Here is a 16,745-nt window from a genome sequence, read left to right on the forward strand (position 1 = left end):
TGTAGTTACAAAACAGCTATGGGGATGTAAAATATAGAAATATAGTCAATTATATGGTAATACCTGTGCATAGTGCCAGGTGGGTACTAGACTAGTCTGGTGGACTTAAATTATGTAAATGTCTAACCACTATGCTGTACACCTGAAATTAATATAAAATAATATTGAATGTCTAAATAAAGTGTAAAACAAACAAACAAAAACAAAACCCTCACCTCAGGGGCTTTGCCCCTCTTCTAAACTAAAAGTTGAGTGGTCTCTGAATTAGGAAGCACGCAGAGGGAGAACACTGAAGGCCCAGGAAAGCCCTAGGCCTGCTGCTGAGCTCACAGGCAGTGAGCAAGGAAGCCAAACACGTTCATCATCAGAGGTGCAAAAGGAAGTTTAGAGGCCCAGCCAGATGTGAGACTGGCAGATGGAAAAGAGTGGGTGCTAGGGATGCCTTGGGGTAAGAAAAATTAGGTATTAGGATGGCTTGCTTGTTCAGAAAACAATGTCCCAAGCATCGAACTGGTGTCAGAGAAAAATGCCTTATTACCTAAACACGCCATCAGCTCAGCTGGGCAAAGAGGTCATCATTTAGTGACAGGTACAGTCTATGAGAAACAGACTGGGAAGGGGCAGAACAGGGGTTTGCCCTGATCTCTGGCTGATCAGAGAGGCTGGAATTTTACAAACTGCCATTGGCCTCTTTGGGCCTGACATCTTACATTCTGGTCCATCATGGCTGTTGGAGGAGAGATGGGGTTCAGAGGATAAATAACCTTGAGAGATCACACTAGTGGCTAAGAGATTTCATCTATTTTTCAAATTTTGAAATATTTGATATAGCCCAAAGGACATATGTTATATATGTGTAGTCACATGCATAATAATTCAAGAAACACCTGTGAATCCATCACCCCACCGAAGAACTAGAACATCGCCAATGCTCAAAGATCTCAAACCCTGCCTTATCCAGAAGTGACTGCTATTCTGAACTTGTCCCATAATCTTTTGCTTTTCTTTATATTTTCCCACACGTAAATCCCCAAACAATAAATTGTTTAGTTATCGTTATTTTTAAGTTTAACAGGAATACATTCATTGTATGAATTACTTTTTTTCAACTCATTATATTTCTAAAATTCATCCATGCTGATGTGTGTATGGGTCACTCACTTATACTATGTATATTATTTCATTGTGTAAATACTCGTATACCACAATTAGTGTATCCATTCTTTTGTCCAAGGGTATTTGGATTGTCTAGTTTTTTGCTGTTTATTGATATCTGTGTTTCCTGGAGCCCAATTTCTCTGGGGTATATACCCTAGAGTGGAATTATTGGGTCAAATTGTTTTTCAGAATGGTTGGACCAATTTATGTTCCACCCATCAGAGTTCCTGTTGCGCCACATTCTCCAAGACTTGGTATCATTCTTCCACTTTCCACAAGTATCTCTAACCTTGGTTGGGGATCTCTGTTGGTGACCCTGGGATCAGCTCCCACCTTTCCCAGCCAGAGCCCATGACTTTTCTAATGCCCCATGAACATGCTGAAATGTTTCTATATAACCCATTTTCATAACTGAATAACACTGAGCACAAAGGAGGGAAGGAAATGACAGTTTAGGGACAGACTTGGGGACTTGGGGGGGTCTTTCTATGTGACTATCAGAATCATTGGATCCTTTTACAGAATGAAGGCAGATGTGTTAGTTCTGCTCTAATCCACAGCACACTGGAGCCTAGTCCCCTAGGGTAACTGAAGATGCTTAATTTTCTTCCCTATCAGCCCCCCACTCATTTCTCAGGAAAACACAGTATTTCTCTAAATGTGGGCCACCACCCACCCCCATGAGAATCAGCTGGAGTGATTGTTAAAAATGCAGGTTCTCAAGCCCCTCCTCAGACTGAATCTCTCTGGGGTGCAGCTCAGGGACCTGCTGTTTAACAAGTTCCCCAGCGATCCACGTGCACACTGAGGATGGAGAGGGGCTGCCCTAGGCACTGCCATCAGAGAAGTCACGCCAAGTTCATCTCCAGAAAGGTGCAGACACTCTCCCAACAGCTCCTCTGTAAGAAACAATTAGAATCCCCTCTTCTCATGACCCTTCCCCTACTTCCACTGTCCCCCAATACAGCAGGGATAAGGAGAGCGCTTAAATTTTAGTATCTACGAGTATGCATACAAGATGTGTATCCCAGTATCGGTCATAGAAAGAGAAACTGAAAACAGCTGCCTACTAGTAGAATTCTAGTCAAATACATAAAGGTGCATCTTTCTAATGGAATGCTACGCAGCTGTTAGAAATGACTCTATGTCTTTATTATTGCATCTCCACTTTCACAGAATCTTTAAAAAGCATGTTAAATTTTACAGTTTCCATTGTAAGTAGGCATTATCTTTATAATCAGAAAAAATACAATAAAACACAAAATACAGAAACATCCAGAAGCATTTGCTGGATATTTATAAAGGAGCTGGTTCAGATTATTCAACAAGTCCCGATAACAAAAATCTTTTTAAATTATCAAAGGAAATACTACAGGAATATTTTCCAGATTTGAGGGACTTGAGTTTCCAGATTGAAAGAGCTCACCAAAAGGCTTGCACTACAAACAAACAAAAAAACCCAATGCAGCTATTTGTCATCAAATTTCAGAACACCAAGAACAGAGAGAAAATCCTAAGTTGTTCCAAAGAGAAAAAAGGAAAAACAGGCCAAAGACAAAGCATCAAGAATTAGAGTGGCATTTGGGCTCCTACCAGAGTCATTGGCTATTACAAGACCATGAAGCTTTGCTTTCAGAATAATGAGGAAAAAGGATCTCTATATCTATCCTAACCAGCCTGCCAAGTGTTATGGTGGAATAAAGACATACTGAGACATATAAGGGCTCCGGTATTTAATTTCTGAAGCACTCAATCTTAGACTCCTCCTGAGAGATGTATTTTAGCAAAATGAGGATATGCAATATGAAGGAGGGAAACCATGGACCCTGGAAATTGGAGTTCCAACCCAGGGCACTGGTGAGGGCGGACCCTGCAGGACTCAGGTGGGAACAGGCCCCGGGCAGGCACAGCTAGTTCAAATTGGGGAAGGAAGAGGGGGCTAAGGGATAGAGGTCTCCAGATTTAAAAAATGCAAATGGAACCAACAAAGGCTTCAACTTGTGTTTGAGTGCATGGAAAAACTACTGACAGTCATGTGACAGATGTTTTGGAGCAGTTGAGAAAAAGTAGTGAAATAGAGATAGGTACACAGAAAACCAAGCAAGTGAAAATATGACGGTAATTTCAGGAAAACCAAAAAGTTGTACAAGAAAGAAAACATAATTAGAGTACTGGAAGTCAGCATAATGCCTAGAATTGATAAAACTATGAAATTGTAGTATGAATATAATTTAGAAAATGGAGAAAAAACAAAGGAAAAAATTAAAAGAATTGAAAGTAGTTGCCTCTGGGGAAATGGAACAGAGATATGGGTAAAGGACTATTGTATTTTGCCATTAGCCTTGTAGCACTATTTTTTAGAACTAAGCACACTTATTATTTTTAATAATAGTTGGAACACTCATAAACTGCTGATCAAATGTAAAATGATGCAGCCATTAACTTTAAAAAAGTTAAACAGAGTTACCGTATGAACTGGCAATTTCACGCCTAGGAGTATATTCAAGAGAATTGAAAACAAATGTTCAAACAAAAGCTTGTACAGGAATACTTCAGCGCTATTCACATTAGCCAACAAATGGAAACAACCCAAATATCCATCACCCGATGAACGGATAAGTGAAATGTGGTATATCCGTATAGTGGAATATTATTCAGCCATAAAAAGGAATGAAGTATTGATACATGGTACAATATGGATGAACCTTGAAAACAGGACCCTAAATGAAAGAAACCGGACACAAATTCCACTCACAATAGCATCAAAAAGTATAAAATACTTGTAAAACAAACATAATCAAGGAAGCTATATTAGTTTACTAGGGCTTTCATAACAAAATACCACAGACTAGGTGGCTGAAACAACAGAGATTTTCTCACAATTCTTCTGAGGACTCTCCTTGGCTTGCAGATGGCCACCTTCTCGCTGTGTCCTTTCATGGTTGCTCCTGTCTGTGTTGTCTGGGACCTAATCTCCTCTCCTTATAAGGATACCAGTCACATTGGATTAGGGTCCACTTTAACAATTTGACTTGGCGTGGGCCTTATAAAATTTATTCAGTTTGGTACACAGTGAACTCTTTTAATGTGAAGATTTGTTATCTTTTTCTGTTTTAGGAAATTTTTCCCCATTATTTTTTTATTTTCTGGGTTCTCATATTCTGGAACTCCTACTAAAAAGAGTTAGGAGTATCTGAGTATATCTTCCAAATCTCTTTTATCTCATATTATCCAATTTTGCCACCCTTCCAAACTGTCCTTGCCTCATGAGTTTTCAGGCTGTGGTTTCTTGACAAACTTGATTTTATCTTCTTGTTTATCTTTTATTATTTTAAATCTATTTTTGAATTGTACAACTGTATATTAATTCATTGTCCTTGTAAAACACTTCAATGATACAGAAAAAAATTAAAACTCTCATGCTCTATGTTTAACATTCCAACTCAGTTTCCCCAAAGTAACCACTTCCCAGTTTAGGGTTTTCCCTTTCAGATCTTTTCCTATGGCTACTTTTGTATTTTTTATATTGAAATAGGTGTTTTGTTTTTCTTTATATAAATAGTATCAAATTGAACCTACTGTTTCACAATTTCCTTTTAGCTTATTCTGTACCTTGGAGATTTTGCATGTCAGTAGATATAGATTTATTTCTTTTTAACAGCTATATAGCATTCCATACAGATGTATTGTAATTTGTATACTTACTCCTCTACTGAAGGATATTTATATTGTTCCCTTTTTTTTCACTTTTATAAACTATGTGACAACGAACATCAGTGTACCTACTTCAATCTCACCATAAATAAATATGCATTTCTCTGGAACATAACTTAAAAATGGAATTGCTGTTTAGGAGAATATATACACATTTATTTACTTTTCAATATATCCTTCGTACAAAATTCAAGTTACGACATCAATCATATTGAAAAGCAAGTCTTCCTACTCCTGCTTCCCAATCATCAGTTCGTCACTCCAGACGGAATCACTGTCATCAGTTTTTTTCCTTTCACAAATATTCTAGGATTGGCCATTCTGGATTTATATATATATTGCTTAATGAGCCTTCAAAAAGGCAATATATACTAACTATGGTGGGTTGCAACTGACCAGATTCTTTGCTGTTCCTTCCACCCAGAGGTGAAGTCTATTTCCCCACTCCTTGTACTTGGGTTGGCCTAGGCTTTGAGAGATATTGTAGTTTACTTTCTAGCTTTCTTGGAATGTTGCTGCCATGTGAATAAACCCAATCTATCCTACTTGAGGGTGAGAAACAACGTGAAGTAGCGACGTACTCCCATCTTAGGTTCCCTAACTGGGGGTTGGCAAACTTTTTCTGTAAAGGGCTAATTGTAAATATTTTCAGCTTTACGGGCTATCTGGTCTCTTTTGCAACTACTCACCTCTGCTGTTGTATTGTGAAAGCGGCCATAAACAACATATAAATAAACAGTTGTGGCCAGATTTGGCCCACTGGTTCACTGACCCTTACCCTAAACCAACCAGCCTGCCAATTGCCAGGCATGTAAGGTCATCCTAGACCATCCAAGCCCCAGTGTAGCCTCCAGCAAACTACAGAGATCAGCTGAACTAGCCCAGACCAGAATAACTGCACATCTAATGCACAAAATTGTGAGTAATAATTAATGTTTGTTGTTTTGAGCCACCAAGTTTTAGTTTGTTACACAGCAAAAGCCAACCAACATACCAAACTTTGCCATCGCTGAACATTATCAATATTTTTTATTAATCTGCTGTGTTAAAAATGGTACGTTATAGTTATTTTACTATGTCTTTCTATGATTATGGGTTTTTGCATTTTAAAAATATATTCACTGGTCAATTATATATGCTCTTTTGTGAGTGTCTTCTTTATATGCATTGCTCATTTTAACACTGGATTATTTGCTTATTAATTTGTCATTGTTTGAGAATATATCTTGGATATTAACTCTTTATTATATATATTGCAAATATTTTCTGTTTGTTGTCAATTATTTGTAGTATTTTTTATATTGAATTTAAAAATTTTTATATAATCAACTTTAGCAATCATTTCCTTTACAGTTTTTGTTTTGTATTTTTAGAAGGCTCTCCCTATTCTAAGTTTACACAAACATTTTCCTACATTCTTCTCATAGTTTATAGAGTTTTTTGTTTTTATAATTGTTTTATTATCTCTATGAAATGTATTTTAGGTATGGTGTAATTTTAATATTTTTAAGGTAGAAAACATTATTATTAGGTATTCTTGCATATTGTTTTTGAGACAAATTTCAAAACCATCTACAGTTCCCTATATAAAAAAAAACACCTCTTGGCCTTTTATTTGTTATTCCTATTTGTGTCCTATTTTTTTCAGAGTATCCTCAATTTTTTGGTGTGTTAATGGCACTATTTCTGGGTTTTCAGCCTATTTGGAATTTATTTGTTTTTAATTAATATCTTCTGTTTTGGGGACGTAGACCAAGAGGGAGGGTAGTCAAATGTACATTTAGATCCAGTTCTTCCATCAGCTATTCATTTTTGAAATTTACCTTCCAAGTTCTTAAAAGAATTCAGCATTATTTATAATAAAAAATACGGTGTCCTAAGGGTAAAGCGTCACTTGCATAGCTCTCTCAGTTATGTACATGTAGGCTGAGAAACAGTCATTATTCTGGGATTGGGGCATAGCTTTTGTGACTTAATTAAGGTGGCCATTAGATCTCTCATATATTAACTTGGTCCCTAAGGAGGAGCTGGATAAATTTACGTAAGAAGGCCAGCGTGTTCTGGGCTACAAGGAACTGATACTCAATCATTGCTTCCTGAGACATGAAGTTAGAGACCTGTGGATATTGACTTGGCCCTGGCTAAAGGACAAGCAGGGAAGAGTAACAAGGTCTTTGAAATAATTCACTTCTGTAAAGTGGGAGTCCAGGCTGATGCCCTCAAGGGTTGATGTCAGCCCTGCAAGTGGCTGAAAGCAGTTCCGGTATCAGCTCTGCAATATTTCAGAATTAACAGCATTACTCACTGAACATGCAGCATCAGTTTCCTAAACAGAGAGACAGCATGGAGCAAAGGACGCAATTCAGTTGAATGCCTATTTTGTCCTTGCTGGGGTATGGAAATTGTATCGACTTCTTCCAGATTATATTCTTGGGAATTTGAGGGTAAGTCAGAGAGATAAACCTTAAGAACCAGATGTTGAATATCTTGTTAATCTATGTTGTGGAGTCTCTAGACAATTTTCATTTTATGTAGAAAACAAAAATTTAAAGGCTGCCCCGGTACTCCTATATCAACTGCCCAGTGAGGGCGATAAGTGCAGCTATGGAGCAGGTGACTCTTGTCTCTGCAGCTCCTGGGAAAGTGCTTTGTAAACTGAAAGTAGAAGAGGAGCAAACCAACAAGCTGGGCCCTCTCCCCAGGAGGTTGATAGCCACCTCAATGGTAACATATCAACAATCGCCTGATCTGCACAGAAAGGGGAACACCTGGCATCAGTGTCAATAGGAACACAAGGTACCTTTCATCTGCTAAATTAGGAAGAGATACAGTAATTACGGCACACATTCGGAAGCAAGGAAAAACACTTGCGTTTGCCTTTGTGGATCTGACCAACAAAGCCACAGGAAAATCAGTAGCACAAGGCTGACGCACAAAACACCTGGGAAACTTGAGAGGACACCAGTATGACTTAAAGAAACCCAACAAGGAATATCAAGTGTAAATTTGACTTGAACAAATGTAATTTTCAAAATAAATTAGCACAACCAGGAGAAGTAGCTAAGAAATACTTTGGGGAAAAGGACATGGAGTCCAAGTGGGGTGTATTTATATTTTCATTTTAAACCTCTTTGGTTTTAGTTTTTAATCCTATGTATGATACTTGGATAAAAAATTCTTAGCGCAAAGTGTTTTGATAACTTAGGTAAAGCAAAGAAGCTAGTTGGACCATTTTGAGATAAGATTACTTTAAAACTGAATTCTAAATATTAAGCTAAAGGAAAAATATAAATTACTGGTTAATCCTTAATGAATTTTAGGTACTTCCCAGTTCTAAAATGCCATCTACATGTATTTTTTTAAAGACTGTGGAACTTCAAAATAGAAGGACCATAGTCCATATTGGAAAACAGATTAAGGGATGTGGCTTAAAAATAGTCAAGAAATTTGGAGGCAAAGCACATCAATGTGATATAGGCAATAGTCCAATGGGTGTGGTGTTTTTCTCTGATAATTTGTCTGGCATATTTTATATTGGGGGGGAGCATATTGTTAGCCCCTTTTCTAACTATGCACCCATCACAAAGGATCATATAGAACTATATTAACTGCAGTAGAACCTCCAAGACTTATATTTAAGTAAAAAAATATAAAATATTTCTATAAAAATTATTTAGTCCTATATCCTTATGAATATATAGAAGTCTAGAAGTAAGGTTACCAAAATTTGATGGTCATTGGCTCTAGGTGGTGAGACTTTAGAGAATTTTTGGCTTCTTGTCATACTTTCCTGAATTACTTAATTTTTTTTTACAAATTTACTTTTACAAATTTATAATGAACATGTTTTTATTTATTTTTTTAAATTTTTGTTAGGACGGGGGATGTTTTATCTTTATGAAATAATTTTTCAAAAATGGAAAGTGACCAGAGAAGTTACAAGGAATAATAGTAATAGTAATAATAATAACAGCTTATTATGAATCAGAAACTATACTAAGTGTTGTACATGCATTATCTGATTTAATTCTCACAACAACTTTATGAAATTACTCTCCAGTTTTGCAATATTAAGCAAACCAAGGCTTGAATAGTTTAAATAAACTGTCCATAATCACAGGGTTAGTAAGTGGTGGGGTCAGGATTAAAGCCCAGATTCCCTGGCTGCAGAGTTAGGGTTTCTCTGGTTTGACCTACAGGAGAGTTGGATCTGTTTGGAGCTGACAGAGAAATTCACCAACATTTTAAATACAATCCACATTCAAGTCTATTAGTCATGCCTTTGGTGCAGAAGAAAGCACCAAATACTGTAAAAATAACCAGTACCAAAGTCACTACCAACTAAAGACAGAACGCTTTCTGTGGTATTCTGCTACAGTGGTAGACCCAGTGAACCATACGTTCAAGTACTGGAGGGTACCCTTGCATAGTCCCCCACCCCCTTTTTTTTTCAGGGTGCAGCTCATAGTGGCCCATGCCGGGATGGAACCGGGCAACCTTGGTGTTATTAGCACCATGCACCAACCAACTGTGCTAACCAGCTACCCCATTCCCCTCTTTTTGAATCTGGGCTGGCCCTTTGACTTGCTTTAACAAACAGAATGTGGTCAAAGCACCATTTCTGGTCCTAAGCCTTAAGAAAGCCTAGCAGCTTTCACTTTTGCCCTTTTGGGAGCCCTTAGCCACCATGTAAGAAGCATGGCTACTCTGCTGGAGAGATAATGTGGAAAGATCACATGGAGGAGAGAATCTGAGTCTACAGGGAGAGAGTGGCCCAGTCATTCCAGCTGAACCAGCCCCCAGTTGATGTTACCACCAAGAGCAAGGACAGCAGAATGGCCGGAGGTGTGAGGAGGGGGTGGGTGGGGAGACGGTGGGGTGAGGTGGGGTGGGGAGCCGGCTAATCCCAGCCCAGACTGGCGTGTTTCAAACTGTACATTTTGGGGTGGTTTGTTATACAATAGATAATGAAAAAACCTCCATTTCCTTGGGCCCCTGCTGGGAAACTTAGTTCTTCCTAAAGCTGGAGTCTCCATTCCTTAGCACCTATCTCTCAATTGGCAATAGTTTGCCAGAAGCTCTCACATTAATTACTAGGACGTAGGCTATTTTTTTTTTAAATAGAAAGAGGTACTAGGTGGGGGTCCAGAGGCTCAGATTTTAGCCCAAGTTTCGTTACTAACTGTATACCTTTTGAAAGTAATTCACCTGTTTGTTTCAGTTGTAAAATGGGGAGATTAATGCTCACTCTACTTCCCAGAGGGTAAAATTAGTATAACCGAGTTGAAAAGAAAAATAAAACGCTTCCAGCTCAAGAGGCAAGTGAGGAAATACAAAGAACAAAGATTTGATGTGATCTGGGTGTAAGATCTTGAACAAACGACTTCATATTTCTGATCCCGTTCTTCCTCTGTAAAAGAGACTACTCCTTCTCACCTCACAGTTTATCTGTGATGTTTCAATAACACATAGCGTGAGGAGAGACCTGTTGCACAATAAACTTTAACTGCCCGCCATCAAATCCAAAAGCCCTCTCTCCCCGGTCCCCCACCAACCTCATATTTCCCGCCCAACCCCAAAGTCTGGAGTGGGACCCAGAAAGCTACTTTTTTTAAATCTACATTTAAAAAAACAAGTTACCTAGCAGATGCTAACGCAGGTGCCTTCACGAAAAGGACTCCGCTTGTTACCAAGCCCCCTCCCTCTTTCAAAAGGAGCCGCAAATTCCAGTCTCGCGATAGGTTCGTCTTTCTTCAGAATCTGTACAGGTCTCGCGAGAGTTACTCGTCCAATCACGAGGCTGGATGGCTGCCCAAGATGGCGGCGCGCTGGGAGCGTAACATCTGCGTTTCTAGGAGCTTAGCGCCGAGGTTGCCTTAAGACGCTGGGTTTAGAGGCCCACTTCAGACTGGTCGTCTGGCAGGAACTTTGACCTTAGAGGTGAGTCCCTTAATATCTTTCATGTGGGTTGCGAGTTCGCTTAATCCATGTATCACCCAGGTTTCTCATTCTCGGGTTCTGGGCCCGTGAGGTGTTGGCTTCGGGGTCTAGGGAGAGAGACCCGATGGGTGTGTGTGTGTGCGCGCGCGAGCTGGAGTGGTGGTAGGGTGGGTGGGAGGAGTTGGCGAATAGAATGGAGACTAGGATTGAGGTAGGAAAGACCCCCAGGGCTGAGGAGATTTAGAGGGATCCGAAACTGAGGCGGGAAAACAATCTGAGTAGGTAAGATGGTGTGAAAGTAGTGGAAGAAATGGAAAACTGGCATTGGCGGGACTAGAAGAAAAAGTAGGATTTATGAGGGAAGGCAATGATAAAAAAAAAAAAAAAAAGATTGGGATTGAAGTGGGAGGGATCTGGGCAGAAGGAATTCGAAATTCTGAACGCGGAATTTAGAATATGTGTGTTAAGGTAAGTGGCAGTTGAGGAGGAGGATTTAAACGTCAAGAGAAACCAAGGTAACGGTAGCTTCAAGGTTCTGTTTTGGCTTTTTGGACTGACTCGGGTAACCCGAAAAAAAAGCCCCAACCCTAGGGATGAGTCTCTTTGGGAATCAAGACGCGACTGTTCACCAAGAATGAGGGTGCTGTGTTTCAGTGGCCTGGACAGTGAAAAGAATTCCGTCATGCTTTCAATCAACAAATACTGGTTGAGTGCCTACGGGACCTAATTTAGGTGCTGAGAAATCACAGTGAACAAATAGGCAAAACATTTTCCCTCATGAAGCTTACTGGCAGGGAAAATGTTTTAAAAAAGTGAAATATATGGAATGTCAGTCAAATGCATAAGTTCTATGTAGAAGATTGAAGCTAGTAAGGGAAACACGAAGTGTGTTCACTTACTGCATTTTAAAGTAGAAGTACTTAGGGAAGGCATCAATGAAGAGGTGACATTTGATTTAGAGACCTGAACAAGGCCAGGGTACCTTGTATGTGTGTATTTCCAGGGGAAGATCAGTCCATGCAGACCAGACATCAATTACAAAAGTCCTGAGGCAGGAATATACCAGAGTTGATAGAGAAACAACAAGGAGGTCAGTGTAGCTAGAGCAGAATGAGCCAGAAAGAGAAATATAAATTGAGTTAGCAAGAAGGAAGTGACAATGCTGAGGACAGGTAAGAGTTGACACTCAGTTAAATGCTGAGGAATGGGATAGATTAACTTAAGAACCCATTGCCTATATTAGGAGCTTGGTTAGCAAGAAGTGGCTTTATTGACTCGTTCTATCTGTTCTGACCAGAAAAGTTGAATAATGTAGGAAATGAACGGAATCTGCCATATGTGAATGAAAAAGGGTCTATGTAGTAAACCTGATAAGCTCAGAAGGGGCCACACAGCAGGCTGAAAAAGCTCAGTGACCGAAAGTAACCCCACAGGATAGTCTGATCACAAATTCCTAACTGGGCAGGTCATAGCCGGTAGTCACGTACCAGGCTTATAGCTTCCTTAGCAAAGGCCAGTCTTTACCTTAAGTGAAGCCTGTCTTTTGTTCTGATGCACCTAGGATAACATACTTTGAAATGTCAGAGTAATATTCTCTTCTAGACCCCACGAAGGCACAACCATCGGCACCATAACACGAGACCACAGAACCTCTCATTGTTATCTTGTTACACGAATACCATCGCTGTGTGTTGTAAATGTTAATTAACTATCCTGTACCCACTAATGTCAAAGAAGTCTGTGTTTCTCCGTTTTGCTTTATCCAACCCTAGAGATTTTCCTGCTTTGCTTTCTTTCTCCTGCCTCCTTAATCTACCACCAGTGGATTTCCTGTGCCTTCCTTATGTTTTCTCCTTTATTCTAAATGCATACAAGGAACTGCAAGACTGCCATTCTCCAGACCATTGATATCTTGCTTCTGGGCATGTCCTCAAAAAAACTTGGCTCCGAGAAACTCTTATAAAACTTTTCTGTAGGTTTGGATATTCTGTGGACACATCTGTAATTTAATTTGTTCCACATATGTTCAGAGTGTTAGTGTATGTACATTGATGTCAGCTGTAACATGTTACAGCTGACATCAATGTACATACATTAAAATCTTTAAATGTATGTCTTTAAAGTCTTAATGTGTTGCAGAGCCCTAACATACCAGTGTCTCTTGAAATTACTGTTCAGAGTACCTTGCTTTTTTTGTTGCTTGCCAGAATCACAAGAAAGGAAAATATTTTCCTTTTCAACTTTTTCTTGGGGACTGGGACCTGTCCTGGTTTTATGCTCACTTCTTTCCTGATGGTCTGTAAAGGGTATGTTAATGTTAGGAAGTTAAAACTTGTATATAGTGAGTTTCTGTAACAATGTGAGGGCCAAAAGGTAACAGTAATGTGCGGAAAAACTTCCAAGAGACTATTAATTCCCCCCAATTCTGAATTATTCATTTACTAAACAAATATTTAGTATATGACAGTTGTTGGGGGGGGGGTATAGTGAAGAATAAGATGGACATGGTTATGGCCTGGTGTGTGTGTGACAAATGTAAACCAAAGGTCTCTGAGGGAAAAGTATAGAAAGCTTTGAAAGCATATGAGGTCAGACAATTAAGTTCGCGAACTCATCCTAGAAAAAGTGCTACATACCTCATTGCTGAATATCACTATGGTCACCTTCAAAGTACTCCCCTTGGGAAGCTGTGCACCAACGCCAGCGCCTCGTCCACCCTTCAAAACAATTTTGGAACTCTTTCTCTGGAATGGCCATCAGAGCTGTCGTTGTATTACTCTTGATGTCCTGAATGTCATCAAAATGTCTTCCTTTCAATATTTGCTCTATCTTTGGGTAAAGAAAGAAGTCATTGGGGGCCAGATCAGGTGAGTAGGGAGGGCGTTGCCGTACAGTTATTTGTTTACTGGCTAAACACTCCCTCACAGACTGTGCCGTGTGAGCAGGTGCATTGTTGTGATGCAAGAGCCATGAATTGTTGGCGGAAAGTTCAGGTCGTCTAAGTTTTTCATGCAGCCTTTTCAGCACTTCCAAATAGTAAACTTGGTTAACTGTTTGTCCAGTTGGTACAAATTCATAATGAATAATCCCTGGGATATCAAAAAAGGTTAGCAACATTGTTGCAAGAAGTTCGCGAACTTAATTTTCAGGCCTCATATAGAGTGGGCATTTGATTGAATGTGTGGTGTCAGAGAAAGCCTACCAGAGAAAATGATGCAAGGATATGATATGAAGGACTCCTGAGCCTTCACAGGATGAAGGGATGGGAGGGCAGACCCTGATGCAGCAGAGAATGAAAGAAGACCAGTACATCTGCAAGAAGAGAAAGGTGGCAACAAATGAAGTTAGAGGGATAGGCAAGGCCTAGATTTTATATGCCTCGATAATGATTTTGGACTTAATCACACTGACGTGATTTAACAAGGAATGTTCAAATTTGCATGGGATGGAGGAGGGAAGATTGTCTGCTGGGTGAAAAGGAGATTGCAGGAGCAGGAGTGGTTCTAGAGAGATCAGTTAGAGGCTATTGTAGCAATCCAAGTAAGAAATGATAATGATTGGGGGGGGGGGCGTTGTGAAGGGTGAAAAATAGATAGGGTCAAGAAATAATTAAGAGATAGAGAATATTCAGGACATGGTGTGTTTGGAATAGGGGACATGGAGTGGAGAAGATGCTAAAGATTTTGGGTTGTGTGTCATACAAAGATAGTGGTGTCATTCAGTGAAATAGGGAAGATTCAAAAAAGACGATTTTGGGGTGGGTAGAAATTATTAATTTTAAACATATTGTGCATGAAGTACTTTTGAACCATTCAGGTGAAAAGTCTCATTTGCAGTTCGATATATGATTTGGAAAGGTCTGGAGTGAAGACAACAATTCTTTTTTGAAAATGGTTGTTATATTTCCAATGTCAAAAACTGTCAAAAACCTTCTGAAATAGAGTGTTAGCAGATTTATTACTATGTAAAATTACACCTCTAACAAAGCCTGCAAAGGAAAGGTCCTTTGTTGCTAGGAAACTTTATGATAGGGGATATGACTCAACCCGGGAAATTAGGGAAGGAAAGACCTTCCTGAAGAAGAGATGCTTGAACTGTGATAGTAAGGATGAGTGAGGAATTCCTCAGGTGAAGAGGAGGAGGAAAGAACATAGACAAAAGGAGTAAGCTGTGTAAAGATTCTATTGCCAGGGTGGAAGGACAGAAAAATAAGTTAGAGCGGTGTGACTTAAGCTGATGGTGAAGAAATAGGTGAGCCCACGCCATGCTGGGCCTTATACGTATGCTGAAGTCAGGTTTTTATTTTTATCCTAAGAGTAAACTTTTGAGCCAGTGGGCATAGAAGGACATAATGAGAATTGTGTTTAGAAATGATCACTGCAAGATGGGAAAAGAAGTGGAGAGAATAAAAGGGATTCAGGGAGACCAATTAAGAGGCTGTTGTAGTCTAGGTAACTTGTACTGGCTTACATTAGTGGAGATAGGGAAAAATAGATGGATTTGAGAGGTATTTAGCAAGTTACGTCCACATGCTGACTTCTTGGGATATGAGAGGGTGGAGAACAATCTGGTAACTCCCAGGTTTCTGACTATGGAACACTGGTTAGATGAATGCTCATTATAAAAATGGAAAATGCAGAATGGTGTAAAGAAGAAAATAAAAATCACCTACCACTCAGAGATATATAGTACACTAACATATTTTAAAATTATCAACTACTTAGAGGTTTACTAAACCACAACAATGTTTTTTCTTCTAGTTTTTATTTCTTTCTTTAAATGCATTAACTTTTTTCTTCTTTGTAATCTGAAAGAAGACAAAATTAAGTTTGTTTTCATTTGGTTTGAGCTACTTAGGAATGACAAGACTGAAATTTATAAAGGAGGTTGGAATAGAAGATATTTTTTTGAAACTTTAGTGACCCTATGAGGCACCACCAAGTATTTAGTCTATAGGTCACTGTAAATACTAATCTCTGATTATAATATTCTTGGCTGTAGATAATAAGATTCTGGACTGCACCTTCTGCTATTTTGGTGCTTTTAAAGGAATAATTTCCAACTTTCTTTCCTTGGTTAAAAAAAATCATCATGTATTATGTACATTTCTTTTTATTGTGGTAAAATACATATAAGATAAAATTTACCAATTTAACCATTTTTAAGTGTACCATTCAATGACATTAAGTATATTCATAGTATTGTACAACCATCACCACTATCCATTTCTGTAACTTTTTTATCCTAAAACAGAAACTATGTACCCATTAAAGAATAACTCATCATTGCTCCCTCCCCCCACCCCCAAGTAACCTCTATTCTGCTCTCTATCTGTATGAATTTGACTAGTCTTGGTACCTCATATAAGTGGCATAATACAATATTCCTAATACTCCTTTTGTGTGAGGCTTATTTCCCTTAGCATAATGCTTTTTAAGGTTTGTCCGTGTTGTAGCATGTATCAATTCATTACGTTTTATGGCTGAATAGTATTCCATTGTATGTATATACCACATTCTGTTTACGCATCTGTTTATGGACACTTAGGGTTGTGTCCACCTTTTGGCTCTTGTGAATAGTGATCCTATGAGCATTGGTATGCAAGTATCTGTTTGAATCCCTGCTTTCAGCTCTCTTAGGAGTGGAAATGCTGGGTCATATGGTAATTCTGTGTTTTAACTTTTTAAAGGACCACCAAACTGTTTTCCACAGTGGTTGTACCATTTCACATTTCCACCTGTAATGCACGAGGGCTCCAATTTCTTCACATCCTCTCTAATACTTGTTATTTTTTTAAATTTTAAAAAATTTTAAATCATAGCCATCCTAATGGGTAGAAGTTTTGATTTCTCTAATGGCAGATGTTGGTGAGCATCTTTTCATGTGCTTATTTGTTGTGTACATTTTAAAAATATAACTTCTATTTTCTCATT

The 16,745-nt window shown here is 38.8% G+C and overlaps 1 protein-coding gene, 1 long non-coding RNA gene and 1 pseudogene across 3 annotated transcripts in view; 2 read left to right on the forward strand and 1 right to left on the reverse strand.

Annotated features, from left to right (window-relative positions):
- LOC141569016 (uncharacterized) overlaps window positions 1-10,658 on the reverse strand; it is a 62,751-nt gene extending 52,093 nt beyond the window's left edge. For both annotated transcript variants that reach the window (XR_012492412.1, XR_012492411.1), the window contains exon 1: window positions 10,513-10,658. This is a non-coding gene — a long non-coding RNA (uncharacterized LOC141569016). The remainder of the gene's footprint in view (window positions 1-10,512) is intronic.
- On the forward strand, window positions 7,477-7,876 carry LOC109460243 (acyl-coenzyme A thioesterase 13; annotated as a pseudogene).
- A 17-nt stretch (window positions 10,659-10,675) lies between the features above and the next one.
- The window catches only part of METTL16 (methyltransferase 16, RNA N6-adenosine), a 70,411-nt gene continuing 64,341 nt past the window's right edge, over window positions 10,676-16,745 (forward strand). The window contains exon 1 of the mRNA XM_019755521.2: window positions 10,676-10,812. The gene's annotated coding sequence lies outside the window, so the exon portion shown is untranslated. The remainder of the gene's footprint in view (window positions 10,813-16,745) is intronic.

Source organism: Rhinolophus sinicus, linkage group LG15 (assembly GCF_036562045.2).
Source record: "Rhinolophus sinicus isolate RSC01 linkage group LG15, ASM3656204v1, whole genome shotgun sequence".
Classification (NCBI taxonomy): Eukaryota; Metazoa; Chordata; class Mammalia; order Chiroptera; family Rhinolophidae; genus Rhinolophus; species Rhinolophus sinicus.